The sequence below is a fragment of the Microtus pennsylvanicus genome, chromosome 1, assembly GCF_037038515.1.
Source record: "Microtus pennsylvanicus isolate mMicPen1 chromosome 1, mMicPen1.hap1, whole genome shotgun sequence".
NCBI lineage: Eukaryota > Metazoa > Chordata > Mammalia > Rodentia > Cricetidae > Microtus > Microtus pennsylvanicus.
In genome coordinates this window covers 80,382,473-80,400,587 of record NC_134579.1, presented here as the reverse complement: position 1 = coordinate 80,400,587, position 18,115 = coordinate 80,382,473, and the positions used below count along the sequence as shown (strand labels likewise).

Here is an 18,115-nt window from a genome sequence, read left to right as displayed (position 1 = left end):
AGATGGTTTCAATGCGGAATTCTACCAGAACTTCCAAGAAGACCTAATACCTATACTCCATAATTTCACAATATAGAAACAGAAGAGGCACTGCCAAATTCCTTTTATGAAGCTACAGTTACTCTGATACCAAAACCGCACAAAGACTCAACCAAGAAAGAGAATTATAGACCAATCTCACTCATGAACATCGATGCAAAAATCCTCAACAAAATACTGGCAAACCGAATCCAAGAACACATTAGAAAAATTATCCATTATGATCAAGTAGGCTTCATCCCAGGGATGCAGGGCTGGTTCAACATATGAAAATCTATCAATGTAATCCATCATATAAATAAACTGAAAGAAAAAGACCATATGATCATCTCATTAGATGCTGAAAAAGCATTTGACAATATTCAACATCCCTTTATGATAAAAGTATTGGAGAGATTAGGGATACAAGGGTCATACCTAAATATAATAAAAGCTATATACAGCAAGCCGACAGCTAACATCAAATTAAATGGAGAGAAACTCAAAGCCATCCCATTAAACTCAGGAACATGACAAGGCTATCCACTCTCACCATACCTCTTCAATATAGTGCTTGAAGTTCTAGCAATAGCAATAAGACAACATAAGGGGGTCAAGGGGATTCGAATTGGAAAGGAAGAAGTTAAACTTTCGGTATTTGCAGATGATATGATAGTGTACATAAGCGACCCCCAAAACTCCACCAAAGAACTTTTACAGCTGATAAACAGCTTTAGTAATGTGGCAGGATACAAGATCAACTCCAAAAAATCAGTCACACTCTTATACACAAAGGATATGGAAGCAGAGAGGGAAATCAGAGAAGCTTCACCTTTCACGATAGCCACAAACAGCATAAAATATCTTGGGGTAACTCTAACCAAGGAAGTGAAAGATCTATTTGACAAGAACTTTAAGGCATTGAAGAAAGAAACTGAGGAGTATACCAGAAAATGGAAGAACCTCCCTTGCTCTTGGATTGGGAGGATCAACATAGTAAAAATGGCAATTCTACCAAAGGCAATATATAGATTCAATGCAATCCCCATTAAGGTCCCATCAAAATTCTTCACAGATCTTGAGAGGACAATAATCAACTTTATATGGAAAAACAAAAAACCCAGGATAGCCAAAACAATCCTATACAATAAAGGATTGTCTGGAGGCATTACCATCCCTGACTTCAAACTCTATTACAGAGCTACAGTGATGAAAACAGTGTGGTACTGGTATAAAAACAGAGAAGTCGACCAATGGAATTGTATAGAAGACCCGAATTTTAACCCACAAACCTATGAACACCTCATTTTTGATAAAGGAGGCAAAAGTATACAATGGAAGAAAGAAAGCATCTTCAACAAATGGTGCTGGCATAACTGGACTTCAACCTGTAGAAGAATGAAAATAGACCCATATCTATCACCATTCACAAAACTCAAGTCCAAATGGATTAAAGACCTCACTATCAGTCAGAACACATTGAACCTGACAGAAGAGAAAGTGGGAAGTACCCTTCATCAGATGGGCACAGGAGATCGCTTCCTATGTGTAACCCCAACAGCTCAGACATTAAGGGCAACATTGAATAAATGGGACCTACTAAAACTGAGAAGCTTCTGTAAAGCAAAGGACACTGTCACCAAGACAAAAAGGCAACCTACTGACTGGGAGAAGATCTTCACCAACCCCACAACAGACAAAGGTCTGATCTCCAAAATATATAGAGAACTCAGGAAACTAGACTTTAAAATGCTAATTAACCCAATTAAAAAATGGGGCACTGATCTGAACTGAGAATTCTCAGCAGAGGAAGTTCAAATGGCCAAAAGACACTTAAGGTCATGCTCAACCTCCTTAGCGATCAGGGAAATGAAAATCAAAACAACTTTGAGATATCATCTTACACCTGTCAGAATGGCTAAAATAAAAAACTCCAATGATAGCCTTTGCTGGAGAGGCTGTGGAGGATGGGGTACCCTCATCCATTGCTGGTGGGAATGCAATCTTGTGCAACCACTTTGGAAATCAGTGTTTCGGTTTCTCAGAATTTTTGGGATCAACCTACCCCTGGGCCCAGCAATACCACTCCTGGGAATACACCCAAGAGATGCCCTATCATATGACAAGAGCATTTGTTCAACTATGTTCATAGCAGTATTATTTGTAATAGCCAGATCCTGGAAACAACCTAGATGCCCTTCAATGGAAGAATGGATGAAGAAAGTGTGGAATATCTACACATTAGAGTACTATGCTGCGGTAAAAAACAATGACTTCTCAAATTTTGCATGCAAATGGATGGAAATAGAAAACACTATCCTGAGTGAGGTAACCCAGACCCAAAAAGATGAAAATGGGATGTACTCACTCATAATTGGTTTCTAGCCATAAATAAGGGACACGGAGCCTACAATTGGTGATCCTAAAGAAGCTAAGTAAGGTGAACCAAAGGAAAAACATATAGTTATCCTCTTTGCTATGGGAAGTAGACAAAGCTGCCAGAGAGAAAATTGAGATCTTGAGGGTGGGGTGGGATGGGGGTAAGGAGAGATGGGGAGAGAAAAGGGAGAAGGGGAGGAAAGGGGGAACTTGGAGAAAAAGGAGGATTGGGATAAAGGAAGGTTGGATAGGGGAGCTCGGAACCACAATTCTTAGTTAAGGGAGCCACCTTAGGGTTGGCAAGAGATTTGAATCTAGAATGGCTCCCAGGTGCCCAAGCCGAGGTCCCCAGTTAATTCATTGGGCAGCTGGGGATAGGCAACCTGAAATGACCCTATCCTATAGCAATACTGACGAATATCTTGCATATCATCATAGAACCTTCATCTGGTGATGGATGGAGATAGAGACAGAGACCAACACTGGAGCACTGGACTGAGCTCCCAAGGTCCCAATGAGGAGCAGAAGGAGGGAGAACATGAGCAAAGAAGTCGGGACCACGAGGGGTGCAACCACCCACTGAGACAGCGGAGCTGATCTATTGGGAGCTCACCAAGGCCAGCTGGACTGTGACTGAAAAAGCATGGGATAAAACTGGACTCTCTGAACATTGCGAACAATGAGAGCTGATGAGACGCCAAGGACAATGGCAAGGGGTTTTGATCCTACGTAATGTGCTGGCTTTGTGGGAGCCTACCCAGTTTGGATGTTCACCTTCCTAGATATGGACGGAGGGGGGAGGACCTAGGACTTACCACAGGGCAGGGAACCCTGACAGCTCTTTGGACTGGAGAGGGAGGGGGAAAGGAGTGGGGGGAGGGGGAGAAGGGTGGGAAGAGGGGGAGAAGGGTGGGAGGAGGGGGAGGGAAATGGGAGGCTGGCAGGAGGTGGAAACTTGTTTTTTTTCTCATTTTCTCAATAAAAAAAAGATTTAAAAAAAGAATGTAAAACAAAACAAAACAAAAGGTAATATAAAAAAGAAAGGCAATTATAAGACTGAATAAAATATTATGTCAACCCTGCAAAAAAAAAAGCTTAATCACCACTGAATTATAACGCAGGGTATATATACTTGGAGAAAATAAAAACATATTTGAATTCTCTCTTTGTGGTAGGTGTTTTTGTGATTTTTGAAATTTTATTCTTCTCTCATACATTACATCCCTACCACAGTTTGCCCTGCCTTCAATTCTCCCAGTTCCTTCCCCTTACCTCCCTTTTCTGCCAGACATCCTCCTCCTCCATTTCCCTTCAAACAAACAAGTAGCTGACCTCCCTGTGATATCCACCGAATATGACCTAACAAATTACAGTAAGACTAGGAAGAAAACCTCCTATCAGGGCTGGAGGAGATAGTCCAGTAGGAGGAAAAGGGTCCCAAGAGCAGGCAAATGAGTCAGAGACACCCCTAACTTTCACTGTTAGGAATTTCACAAGAGCACAAAGCTAATAACCATAACAAATATGCAAAGGATCTACCTCAGATTCATGAATGCTCCATGGTTGCCACTTCAGACTCTGTGAGCCCCCATAAGCCCTTCTTGGTTTATTTTATAAGCCATGTTCTCATGATTTTTTCCCACCTCTCTGGCTCATACAATCCTTCCTCCCTGTCTTCCTCAGGGTTTGGCTGTGGATCAAAGCCTATGCTCCCATCAGTTGCTAGATGAAGAAAGCCTCTCTGATGACAACTGTATAATTCATCAATATATGAATATAGCAGAATATGATTAGGAACACAGATTGCTCCAATCATAAGAGGTCAGTCAACAGCCATGCAGCTGGTGACCCCACTCTCTAGGACCTCAACAGTGGAACAAATACCTGGGCCCTCCACCAACTCCCCAGACTTTTCTAGCCAGCCAGCATGGAGTTTCTTGTAGGTAGGCACCCCTAAAACTGAAACCCAGCCAGCGGCCCCTACAAACTACTAACCCTACCCTGCCCCCAACCCCCCTAATCCTCCTGCAACCACAGTGGAACTCTGAAACACAGCTTACTCCAATACTGAGGGGACTTGAGAGGTTAGTGAACAGCCACATGGTGGGACAACCCACTCCCTAGGACCTCCACAGTGGGACAAATCTCCAGGCCCCTTCCCCAACTCCCAGCCTTTCCAAGCCAGCCAGCAGGTAGTTTCCTGTAGTAAACTCCCTGAAAACCCAACCCCATCCACTAGACCCACCAAGCTACTAGAGACACCCTGCCTATGAGCTCAGAGTTTGCTTCAATACTAAGAGGACCAAGAGCTTGCTACAACACTGAGAGAACCAAGAGAGAGCACCAAGAGAGTAAAACAGGAGAGAAGACCACAAGAACAGACTTATAGAGACCTCAGAGCTTCTTTGAGATGACATTGACAAAAGAAAACAGACTAAGAAAAACTCCCAAATGCTCAGACAGCCACTGCAAGGATCCAATCAAGATGCAAAGACACTCCTTACATCAACTGAAGGAAGAGATGGATAGGTGCCAATGCAAGAATTCCTCCAACAACCTAAAAAGCAACATGGCAACATCACAACACAGTAGTGACACAACAGGAAGACTTAATCATCCAAACCCAGAATAATCAGAAGAAAATGACTTTAAATATAATTTTTTAAAATGATGGAGACCTTTAAAGAGGAATAAAGAACTCCTTAAAGAAATGTAAGAAAAGACAAACAAAAATTGAAATAAATTAATAAATCCCTCAAAGAAACCCCCCCCCCCAAAAAACAATCAAACAAGTAAAGCAAACAGTTCAAGACTTGAAGACAAAAATAGAGATAATAAAGAACACACAAACTGAGGGAATTCTGGATATCAAAAATCTGGGTAAACAAACAGGAGCTACAGAGACAAGTATAACCAACAGAATACAAGAGATAGAAGAAAAATTTCAGGTGCTGAAGATATATAAAGAAAACAGACTCATTGGTCAAAGAAATTGTTAAATACAACAAATTTGTAACACAAAACATCCAGGAAATCTGGGACACCATGAAAAGACCTAACCTAAGAATAATAGGGGTAGAAGAAAGAGAAGAAATCCAGCTCAAAGGTACAGAAAATATATTGAACAAAACCATAGAAAAAAACTTACCCAACTAAAGAATGGCATCCTTATGAATGTACAAGAAGCTTACAGAATGCCAAATAGACTGGATTAAAAAAAATAGTCCCTTCACCATATAATAATCAAAACACAAAAATACAGTATAAAGAAAAATTAAGAGCTGCAAGGGAAAAGGTCAAGTAACAAGGTAAACCTATCAGAATTATACTTCATTTCTCGATAGAAATCATGAAAGCCAGGAAGTCCTGGATAGAAGTGCTACAGACACAAAGAGACCATGGATGTAAGCCCAGACTGCTATACCCAGAAAATCTTTCAGTCACCATTGATGGAAAAAACAAGATATTCCATAAGAAAAACAGATTTAAACAATATGTATCCACAAACCCAGCCCTACAGAAAGTACTAAAAGGAGAACCCCAACCCAGGAAAGATAACTGCACTCACAAAAACACAGGCAACTGATAACCTCCTACCAGCATAACTGAAAGAATGGATACACACAAACACTACTACCTAAAAAATAAACAAAATTAACAACTGCTGGTCATTAATATCACTTAATATCAATGGACTCAATTCACATATATTTTTAAAAAAAAACATAGCCTAAGAGAATGGATACAAAAACAGGATCCAACCTTCTGCTATATACAAGAAATACATCTCAGGCTCAAAGACAGATATTACTTCAGAATAAAGGGGTGGGAAAAGGTTTTCCAATCAAATAGAACTAAGAAGTAAGTGGGTGTAGCTATCCAAATATCTAACAAAATAGTTATCAAACTAAAGTCAATCAGAAGATAAGGAAAAGGACACTTTATATACATATTAGGAAAAATTGTCTTTTATATCTTAATTTAACACATTTCCATTATTTTATATATTTTTTATTTTTCACTTTTTTATTATTAAAAATTTCTGCTTCCTCCCCGCCTCTGCCTCCCATTTCTCTCCCCCTCCCCCGCTCTTTTCCCCCTCCCTCTCCAGCCCGAAGAGCAGTCAGGGTTCCCTGCCTTGTGGGAAGTCTAAGGTCCTCCCCCCTACACCCAAGTCTAGGAAGGTAAGCACCCAAACAGCCTAGGCTCCCACAAAGCCAGTACATGCAGTAGGATCAAAACCCAGTGCCATAGTTCTTGGCTTCTCAGCAGCCCTCATTGTCTGCCATGTTCAGAGAGTCCGGTTTTATCCCATGCTTTTTAAGACCCAGTCCAGCTGGCCAAAAACTGGGAATGGGGGGTGGGGTGGGATGGGGGAAAGGGGAGATGGGGAGAGAAAAGTGAGAAGGGGAGGATGGGAAGAACTTGGGGGAATGGGATGGTTGCGATAAAGGAAGGGTAGATATGGGAGCAGGGAAGTATATATCTTAATTAAGGGAGCCAATTTTAGAGTTGGCAAGAGACTTGACCCTAGAGGGGTTCCCAGGTGTCCAGGGAGATGTCCCCAGCTAGTTCCTAGGGCAGTTGAGAAGAGGAAGCCTGAAGTGGCCCTACCCTATAGTCATACTGACGAATATCTTGCATATCATCATAGAATCTTCATCTGGCGATCGAAGGAGATAGAGAGAGAGACCCACATTGGAGCACCGGACTGTGCTTCCATGGTCCAAATGAGGAGCAGAAGGAGGGAGAACACGAGCAAGGAAGTCAGGACCTGAGGGGTGCACCCACACACTGAGACATTGGGGCTGATCTCTTGGGAACTCATCATTATTTTATATTTTAATCACGAGACTCATGGCCTATGGGCAAGGTCCCAGCATGTCTGTTTCCAGGGTTGGCTCCATAGCTTCTCCTCACTCCACCTCCTCTCTCCCAGCATTCAGTTTAGAAACACAGAAAACAATCCAAAGAATCAATGAAACAAAAAGCTGTTTCTTGGAGAAAATCAACAAGATTGACAAACCCCTATCCAAACTACTCAAAAGGCAGAGAGAGATCCTGCAAATTAACAAGATTAGAAATGAAAAAGGGGAACTAAGCACAGACACAGAAGAATTCGAAGAATCATTAGATCTTACTACAAAAGCCTGTATGCCACAAAATTGAAAAATGTGAAAGAAACTGACATTTTTTTTAGATAAGTACCATATACCAAAATTAAATCAAGACCAGGTGAACAATTTAAATAGACCTGTAGGTCGTGAGGAATTAGAAGCTGTTATCAAAAACCTCCCTACCAAAGAAAGCCCAGAACCAGATGGTTTCAATGTTGAATTCTACCAGAACTTCCAAGAAGAACTAATACCTATACTCCTTAATGTGTTTCATATAATAGAAACAGAAGAGTCACTGCCAAACTCCTTTTATGAAGCTACAGTTACCCTGATACCAAAACCATGCAAAGACTCAACCAAGAAAGAGAATTACATACCAATCTCACTCATGAACAGCGATGCAAAAATTCTCAATAAAATACTGGCAAACCGAATCCAAGAACACATCAAAAATATTATACATTATGATCAAGTAGGCTTCATCCTAGAGAGGAAGGGCTGGTTCAACATATGAAAATCTATCAATGTAATCCATCATATAAATAAACTGAAAGAAAAAAACCATATGATCATTTCATTAGATGCTGAAAAAGCATTTGACAAAATTCAACACCCTGTATGATAAAGGTCTCGAAGACTTAGGGATACAAGGTTCATTCCTAAATATAATAAAAGCAATATACAGCAAGTCAACAGCTAACATCAAATTAAATGGAGAGAAACTCAAAGCCATTCCACTAAAATCAGAAACAAGACAAGGCTGTCCACTCTCTCCATACCTCTTTAATATAGTGCTTGAAGTTCTAGCAATAGCAATAAGACAACTTAAGGAGATCATGGGGATTCAAATTGGAAAGAAGTCAAACTTTCATTATTTGCAGATGATATGATAGAGTACATAAATGACCCCAAAAACTCTACCAAAGAACTCCTACAGCTTATAAACATCTTTAGTAATGTGGCAGAATACAAGATCAACTCCAAAAAAATCAGTCCCCTCCTATACACAAAGAACAATGGAGCAGACAGGGAAATCAGAGAAGCATCACCTTTCACAATAGCCACAAATAGCATAAAGTATCTTGGGGTAACTTTAACCAAGGAAGTGAAAGATCTATTTCACAAGAACTTTATGTCTTTGAAGAAAGAAATTGAAGAGGATACCAGAAAATGGAAGGATCTCCCATGCTCTTGGATTGGGAGGATTAACATAGTAAAAATGGCAATTCTACCAAAAGCAATCTATAGATTCAATGCAATCCCTATCAAAATCCCAACAAAATTCTTCACAGACCTTGAGAGAACAATAATCAACTTTATATGGAAAAACAAAAAACCCAGGATAGCCAAAACAATCATACAATAAAAGAATTTCCAGAGGCATTACCATCCCCAACTTCAAACTCTATTACAGAGCTATAGTAATGAAAACAGCTTGGTACTGGCACAAAAACAAAGAAGTTGACCAAAGGAAACGAATCAAAGACCTGGATATTAATCCACAACTTTTCACTTTACCCTCAGGGAGACTCTTTTGACAAGGGCAAAAAGCAGCCACATTCTTCACCGAAATATTGAGTGTGGTAACCCAGACCCAGAAAGACAAATATAATATGTTCTCACTCATAAGTGGCTTTTAGACATAAAGCAAAGAAAATCCAATATACAATTCACAAGCCCAGAGAAACTAGACAGCAAACAGGACCCTAAGAGAGACATACGTGGATCTAATCTACGTGGGGGAGTTGAAAAGGACAAGATCTTCTAAGTAACTGGGAGTATGTGAATAATATGAGAAAGTGAAAGGGGACAGGGGAGAGGAGTGGATAAAATATATAGCTCAATAAAAATAAAAAATAAATGTGTTAATTTAAATGTAAGAGCTGGTTGTAAGAAGTCTGACCTATAGGCCAAAAAGTTTATAAATAATACAAGCCTTTGAGTGATTACTTAAAAGTGGCTGCAGGATGGAACGAGACATAAAAACTTCTATTTATAGAGCACCTTACCCTGGGACAGCCACGCCCTTCCCTTCTTCTGTGGACTTTATGGTATGTTGTGAAGTAACGTGCCTGGGAACTCTACTACCTTCATTCATCTCCACTGTCCAGTCTGTCTGCACAGGCTTTGCTGCATCTTGTGGTAGTCCTGTGAAGTATCCCTTCTTTAGTCAACTCAGTCATTTCCCTTTTTTAAAGCTTCTTCTCCATGGATGGGACGCCACATACTTAAGATTAATACTCTCAGAAGGTTCCTTCCTCCAGCTTTTCTCTGCAGATTCCATTCTCCACATTTTGTGATTCCTTCCATGTGCCTAGGCACTCCACCCTCCACACTCAGCTCTGGCCTCTCAGCAAATGTCCACAGCCTCAACTGAATCCCATGGGACTCGCAAGATTACACATATTCTGTATTTTTATATAGAAATCTTTGATCTGGCAACATAAAATACTGATGTGGATTTAGAACACATTTTCTTCCTTCCTTTTAATTATTTCTGTATAAATCTTGACTTACCCCCCCTTTGTCAGTGTTTCTAGTAGTTTATTTTGTATTCTTAGAGATTCTAAGATAAGTAGTGTGGCCTCCTAATGAAGACATTTAGAAAAATCACATTGCTTATGTTATAAGCAATCCAATGGGAAACACATTACCTGCAGGCTGAAAACATCAATTCTTCTGCCTTTCTTAATGGTTTTACTTCTACTTGATGAAGAAGCATCTCATGAAGGCTGTGGGCCACAGCATACACAGCATTGTATGTATTGTAAGCATACTCGGTCATGACCTTATCAAAATGGTTGTTAGGTGAGTCATGCAAGGAAACATTAGGCACACAGTTCTCAACTGTAGTACAGTCATCAGCAAATGAGCAGTTAAAAAAGTAGAACCAGAACCTTTGAAGGTAAAAATCTTCTGGGTATTTGGAAGGGTGAAGTGTTTGGGTAAAATTTTTGAAACCAGAGAGTTCTTTGTGGTGATGTGAAAAAATGAGGCTCCCATGCAATGACTGCAAAATGAAATGCTTTGAATGGCTGATATCATTTCATTCTGAGTTCATGATCCACACTTTCCCTGTAACTAAAGTCTGCTTTAAATAAGACAGGAAGCCTCTCAGAAAGTCACTGTCCCCATAGGTGATGATCACATTTGCTGATGATTTCAGAACCCGTGTAGGATTCAATTGTTTCTGTGCCAAAAACGATACTTTACTGACTGGGATCATCTCCACAAAATCTCTACATATTCTGTTTCTGTCCATTTCTGCCCTCAGGTCTGAGATTATCTGAACACCTTTTTGTCCTTCAGATACAATCAACCCCACCCAATTCCACTGGAAATAATTCAACAATAAGACAATGCCACTGGCCAGAGATGTGTCCTTGGAGGCCATTTGATAGAGATTGGGAAACTGATCATGATTATTCAGGTTAGGATCAAAAGACCCAATGGTCAGCTAAAACGAAAAGAAGTAGAAGCAGAATTAAGAGGAGGAACCATAAAGCATGGGTCAAATCATGACAGACTTGTAGAATCAGCTAGAGTGATGAAGAGAATTTGCTCATCACATCTATATACATGTACACATGAGGTAAAAGGCTAATATTGGTACTACCTTGTCAATCTTCACTTTACTCTTTTTTTTCTTTTGAGCATAGGTCTCTAAGTGAACATGCAGCTCACTGCTTTGGCTAGCCTGACTTTCTTATGAGGGACTCTCTGCTTTACCAGAACTGAGGTTAAAGATATGTCTTGTCATGGCCAGATTTCATGTGCTAGAGATTCACACTCAGGTTCTCATGGTTGTGAATCAAATACTTTACTCCCAAAGTCACCTCTCTATATTATAATACCATTAAAATACTGGTATCCTACTTTCTGGGAGCTTTCTAGAAAATTCCTCATCACTCACAGTCCCAGGTAATCACTGTCTGCTCCTGCCTATCCCTTTTCTCTGTCCTAGACCATGGAAATATGGATATGTCGCCAAGTCACTGAACACTCACTTTTTGGGATTAAAAACTTTGTCAGATGTATAATCATAATTTTCTTTCATGCTCATTTTTCACCTTGGGATGATCCTGAACTTGTGTTTTTCATCTCTCTACTCCACTCGTTCTCACCTGTGGGTATTTGTAGAGTCCCAGCAGTGTTCCTATCTGGGCAGATATTATCCAGGATACTCCTGAGAGTACAGCAACAGACTTCATTTCTTTCCTGCAGTTGTAATTACTTATATATTTCTTCCCTGATAGCCACGTGATGCATCTATCCAATGTCGACCATTCACTATACAGGACATTATAGATATCATACCCCAGAGACACATTGGGTAAAAGATGAGGGTTCATGTTGATCTCCCCAATGGCAAAAACCATTGCCAGGACAATTTGGTAGTTATTTATATTTAACCTGAACAGAAGACACAAGAATATTTAGGGGTGCTGTCTTTCGAATGTCAAATATCTCCCACATATTCACATCTGAACATTCTGCTTTCAGTTGATGACATTGATGAAGGCTGTGGAACTTTAAAAAGTTTGAGCATTACTGGAAGAAGTCTTTCACTGGAGACGGGCCTTTGGACTTTATACTTTTGCTTCAGTTCCTGTCCAGTCTCTTGCTTTTGGAGTGAAAATACAATGCAACTAGTGAAATTCCAGCTCCTGTCATTGTGATTTCTCTTCCTGTTGCCATGCCTAAGCTAACACGACAGATAGTATCTCCTGGAAGTATAAGCCAAAATAAATCATTCCCCTTAGCTAGCTTTTTTTATGGTATTTTATCACAGTAATGGAAAAAATATTAGCAAGGGGAAATATTCAAGCCATGACTATTAATTTTGCATGCAAAAATTACTTTTAGAGATTAGATGTTTGCATCTTTATAACATCAGCATTTTAAAATTTATATCTATTTGGACTGAAATATTAATAATGTATTTTTAGGTAAGTGATGTTATCTGGTCATGAAAGTGGAGTCTCATAAATGACATTAGCATTTTTCTGAAGGCCCAGAGGCAATATTGAGTCATTGACTATGTCAGAGAAGAAGGTGGAAGCATGTTCTTAAGGAAAAAATTCAGAATAAATTTCAGACTTCAATGCAGAGTAGCTAGGTTTCTGCAAATACCAGTCCCTGTATTTGGAGTCTGTGAAGCACATTTTCATGGCTGCCTTATATATCAACATTTTATTTTTTTAAAAAATGTCAGTATAGGCAAAATATAAACAGTGTGCCAGAGTATGGGGTATGTGCATGGAAAGTCTTAAGCAGGGAATACTGTAGAAGTATGGTGAAAAGTAGGGGGATTAAAGGGATATGTAATCCAAAAGAAGAGGACATGAAAGCATAGGAATCTTTACAGTCTAACCTGAAAAACTAAGTAGAGGCCTGGTAGAACACATGTGGGCTTCTTCCTTTTTTCATTTTTTCCTCCCTTTCCTCCTCCCACCTTTCCTTCCTTCCTTCCTTCCTTCCTTCCTTCCTTCCTCCCTCCCTCCCTCCCTCCCTCCCTCCCTCCCTCCCTCCTCTCTCTCTCTCTCTTTCTCTCTCTCCATCTCTCCCTCCCTCTTTCCTTCCCTCCCTCCCTCTCCCTCTCTTTTTCTAATTAATTTAACCTACACTGAAAGACTAGAACTAAATATGAACATTTACACATACAAAACTTTTCTGTCCAATGCTTTGATGTTGGGTAAAGTCTGAAGCACAATGGCAGATTTTACCGTTTGTGCCTTTTCAGTCTCATCTGCTGTAGCTATGATGATTTCCAATTTGAATAAACACAAATTGTCATCTGACATTCTGATTATGACAGATGAAGCCCTACTGAAAGTTTTGTCACATTTATTATAGTCAAATGAATTCTCTTGAGTATTTATTGATATTGAAGAAATATTTGTTACAGCTAAATAATTCTGGGACAATTTAAGTCATTTTAGAGTAGATTCAATAATCTACCCTTTCAGCCTACCATATCTGTATCTCCCTTTTTTCCAAAACAAGAACCCTGAATCTAATATCCTTTGTTTAGCTTTTTTCCTGACTATTATAAACCAATAATAACTTGTAACCAATCTGCCTAAACAATGACAATATTCATAATTCAATGGAAGACCAAAATCCATCCACCCTACATTTTGGAAATATGGGTGTTGTGTTCTTAAATTTACTTCCTACTGTCTGGGAGTGATGGGATCTTTAGTGGATCCTGAAAGGAAAAATTTGGGTTAATTATCAAGTCCTGGGAGAGGTCGCTGTATCACTTGTTATCCAATCTCTGTGTAATGGAAAGTGCAGGGCTTTTCTCCAGTCTTAGCTAAAGTAGTCTGTGAGGCTAGATCATCTCTGCTAACTACCTTGACATTGTTCTGAGCAGTTTTTAGTCCAAAGTCAATCTTTAGGTGGTGTTTTTCAGCTTAGTGATGCCATAATAGTCCTCGTGGAATTGTGGATATGGGACCCCATCCTCCTTTTGGAGACTTCAGAGATTGCATTAAGTCAGAATGTTCTTTTCCTTGGATATTTTTCCTAATAGTCCCTTCTACTTTGGATTTTCTTTTTGTACAAATGTCTTTAAATTCCTAAAAATAATTGTTTTTATTTTCCTGGAAAGACAAAAGAAAACCCTATCCCAACCCTAACTTTGGAGAGGTTCCCTTTTCGCAAGTTACATCTGATCAAATAAAAAAAAAGTATGTTAGTTTTGTAGGTTAGTTTAGATTAAATGGCCATGCTGTTTGATGAATTATCATCTCTTCTAATTAAGAGATCTCTCTTGTTCATTTTGAATAGTTATCAATTTCGATAGTATCCATAAATTTTCATCCCCTATAGAATAAAAAGCAAAACCAACCCCCATGTCCCGGTTTCCATTCTAAGGTCAACACATCTTTAAAATATCCTGGCTGATTTAATTCCATAGGTTTTTCTATATCCAATGTCTCTCTGCGGTTGTTCCTTTCTCATTTAGAAAATTCAAAGTTAATAAAGCATTGGGCAATCTATTTCCGGAGGTCTTTGTTACCCGTTATGGTTTATTTAACACATCCTTTAGAGTTCAACTTGATCTTTCAATAACTGCTTGCCATATCAGATTGTGTGGCATATCTGAAATGTGCTTCATATTATCATAAGCAAAATGCTGTTTAATTTTCTTAGAGATATATTCTGGAGCATTGTTCACCTTAATTTGTACAGGTATATTCATTATGGCCATAATTTCTAAAAAGTGTATGAATCCCGAATCAGCCTTCTCTAAACTCAGAGCAATTGCCCATTGAAATACTAGGTATCACTGATGTAGTGTACATATTTTAATTTCCACAATTATACAAAATGGAACGCATCCATCTGCCAGATTTCATTCCTTTGAGTATCCTTTGGTTTACTTTCTACAGGTAGTGGTATTTGGTTGTATAAAAAACAAGTAGGATATTTCCTTGCCTTGTTGGCTGCTGCGGGAGGACCTTCGGCTCCTTCAGCCAATAGCCCCTGAAGTATGAGCACACTGTGCTGCGGGAGCCCCTTCCGTTCCTTCAGCCAATAGCTGCTGAAATACCAGCCCACTGGAGCATGGTCTATTTACCTTTAAAAAAGAGCAGCAAGCCTCGGCTTGCTCTCTTGGTTCCGGCGCTTGGTTCCAACTCCTGCTCCAATGACTAGGCTTCTTTCCTGATGGTGTTTTGTGAGTTTTACCCCCAAAATAAATACCCCTTTAAATCCTAACTGGTATGGGATTGTTTCGCGCATTAGTTGGCATATGATGGAAAAGTGTTTTTAAATCTTTACTATTGACATGATGTTTTTTATGAAATTCTGAGTCTTTCAGTGTATTTCCTTTCAATAATTGATCTATTTCTCCATTTCCTTTTGTTAAAGAACCTGGCAAACCTGTACGGGATTGGATGTGTGTTTTGTATTTGGGATGATTCCTAGTCCCGATTATATCTTGTAACTGAATGATTAATAAAGCCAATTCTGTATCATCTGGTATAAACTCAATGATTTCAATCCACAAAACAACTCTTTCAGCATATTGTGAATTGGTAACTATGGCGAGAGGGTCTTTAAAATCTCTTAGAATCCTGAGAATATCATATACTCCTGACTTTTGGAAAGAATCATAAGGTCTTTGAGCCACCTTATTTAAATTTTCTGATTTTTTTTTGTTTTGTTTTTCAGACAGGTTTTCTCTGTAGCTTTGGAGCCTATCCTGGAACTACCTCTTGCAAACCATGTTGGCCTCAAACTCAAGGAAATCCTTCTACTTCTTCTGCCCAAGTGCTGAAATAAAAGGTGTGCACCACCACCATTGGGCTAAATTTTCAGATCTGTAACCTGCCTTCCCTGTTTTATTTGCAACAGTATAGAATGTATGGGTTCCTGATATTGGTGTTTCCCTTACAATGTGAGGAATGATCCAACTAGCTTTCTTTATAAATTGAATACTCTTGCTTTTGGGATGATTGTTGTTAATTTCTCCCTCAAAATTACTGTATGTTCTTTATCAATGTTTACTTTCTATCCATAATTTGTCAATTTCATCATTGACAAAAGGTACTGTAATTTCTGCTGGGTCTATTCCCTTAACTGACAAAGTCTCAATTTTCCTTCTAGAATAAATTCAGAGACCTTTTCCACATAAGTTATTTTTTTTACTCTGTTTAGGTGGTTAAAAAAAGATCAATTCTAAAGTAATATCTTCCCTCTGCACTCAAATTCCATTTGGGGAATTCTTTGAGGGTAACATGATCAGAATACAGTTAAGTTTTGGATTCACATGATCCACATGCATATTCTATAATTTCTTTCCCACCAAAGCCAATTCTTTCTCAGCTTCAGCTGATAATTTCCTAGGACTATTTAAGTTCTTAAACTCCCTAAGGTTTTGAACAAATTACTCAGTTCATCAGGATTCACTTCAATAGGGGGCCATAGATTGGAAGTATCTCCTAGCAATCCTTGGAGGTCATAAGAGTCTGCTGGAGGATCGCTGGGTTTGGGGGCAGGATGGGGCTAGTAGTTTGTAAGGGCTCCTGGATGGGTTTGGGTTTTCGGGGAGCCTACCCACAGGAAACTCCCTGATGACTGTCTATAAAAGCCAAAGGAATAGCCTTTAATACATGGCACAAGAGACCAATTCCTAAATATAACCCCAGTAGCACAGACACTGAGAGCAACAAGAAATAAATGGGACCTCCTGAAACCGAGAAGCTCTACAAAGCAAAGAACACAATCAATAAGATAAAAAGACAGCCTGCTGAATGGGAAAAGAGCTTCACCAACCCCACATCAGACAAAGGATTGATCTCCAAAATATATAAAGAACTCAAGAAATTAGACATTAAAATTCTAAATAACCCAATTAAAAATGGGGTATTGAACTAAAGAGAGATTCCTCAACAGAAGAATATTAAATGGCCAAAAGATACTTAAGGAAATGTTCAACATCCTTAGTCATCAGGGAAATGCAAAGCAAAACAACTCTGAGATACCATCTTACATCTGTCAGAAAGGCTAAGATCAAAAACACCAATGATAGCTTATGCTAGAGAGGATGTGGAGTAAGGGGAACACTCTTCCATTGCTATTGGGAAGACAACCTTGTACAACCACGTTAGAAATCAATATGGCAGTTTCTCAGAAAATTGGGAATCAATCTACCTAAGGATCCAGCAATACCACTCTTGTGCATATACCCAAAAGATGCTCAATCATACTATAAAATCATTTGTTCAACTATGTCCATAGCAGCATTATTTGTAATAGTCAGAACCTGGAAACAACCTAGATGCCCCTCAACTGAAGAATGGATAAATAAATGTGGCACATCTACACAGAGTACTATACAGCAGTAAAAAAACAATGTCATCGGGGCTGGAGAGATGGATCAGCAGTTAAGAGCATTGCCTGCTCTTCCAAAGGTCCTGAGTTCAATTCCCAGCAACCACATGGTGGCTCACAACCATCTGTAATAAGGTCTGGTGCCCTCTTCTGGCCTGCAGGCACACACATAGACAGAATATTGTATACATAATAAATAATTATTTTTAAAAAATGATAAAACAAACAAAAAAACAATGTCATCTTAAATTTTGTATGTAAATAGTGGAATTAAGAAACACTATCCTGAGTGAGGTAACCCAGACCCAAAAATAATAATATGGTATGTACTCAGTAATAAGTGGATGCTAGCTATAAACAATGGACATTAAGCATATAGTTCATGATCCTAGAAACGCTAAGTTATAAGTTGAACCCAAAGAAAAACATGAAAATTGGAAATAGACAAGTTCACATGACAAAATTGGGAGCATGGGGACTGGGGGAGAAGGGAAGGTAAGAAGGGAAGAGGAGGAGAGGAGGGTTAAAGAGAACTTGAGGGAATGGGATAGTCAAGATGGAGAAAAGACATAATGAGAGCAAGGAAAGAGATATTTTGATTGAGGGAGCCATTATAGGGTTAGCAGGAACCTGGTTCTAGAGAAATTCACAGGAATCCTCAAGGCTGACTCCAGCTACGACCCTAAGCAATAAAGGAGAGGGGGACAGATCTTCATTAGCCCTGTAGTCAGACTGATAAATATCTTATATATCAC

The 18,115-nt window shown here is 39.2% G+C and overlaps 1 pseudogene; it reads right to left on the bottom strand.

The window, feature by feature from the left end:
• LOC142845914 (vomeronasal type-2 receptor 116-like) overlaps positions 1–18,115 on the bottom strand; it is a 36,892-nt pseudogene that overhangs the window by 14,027 nt on the left and 4,750 nt on the right.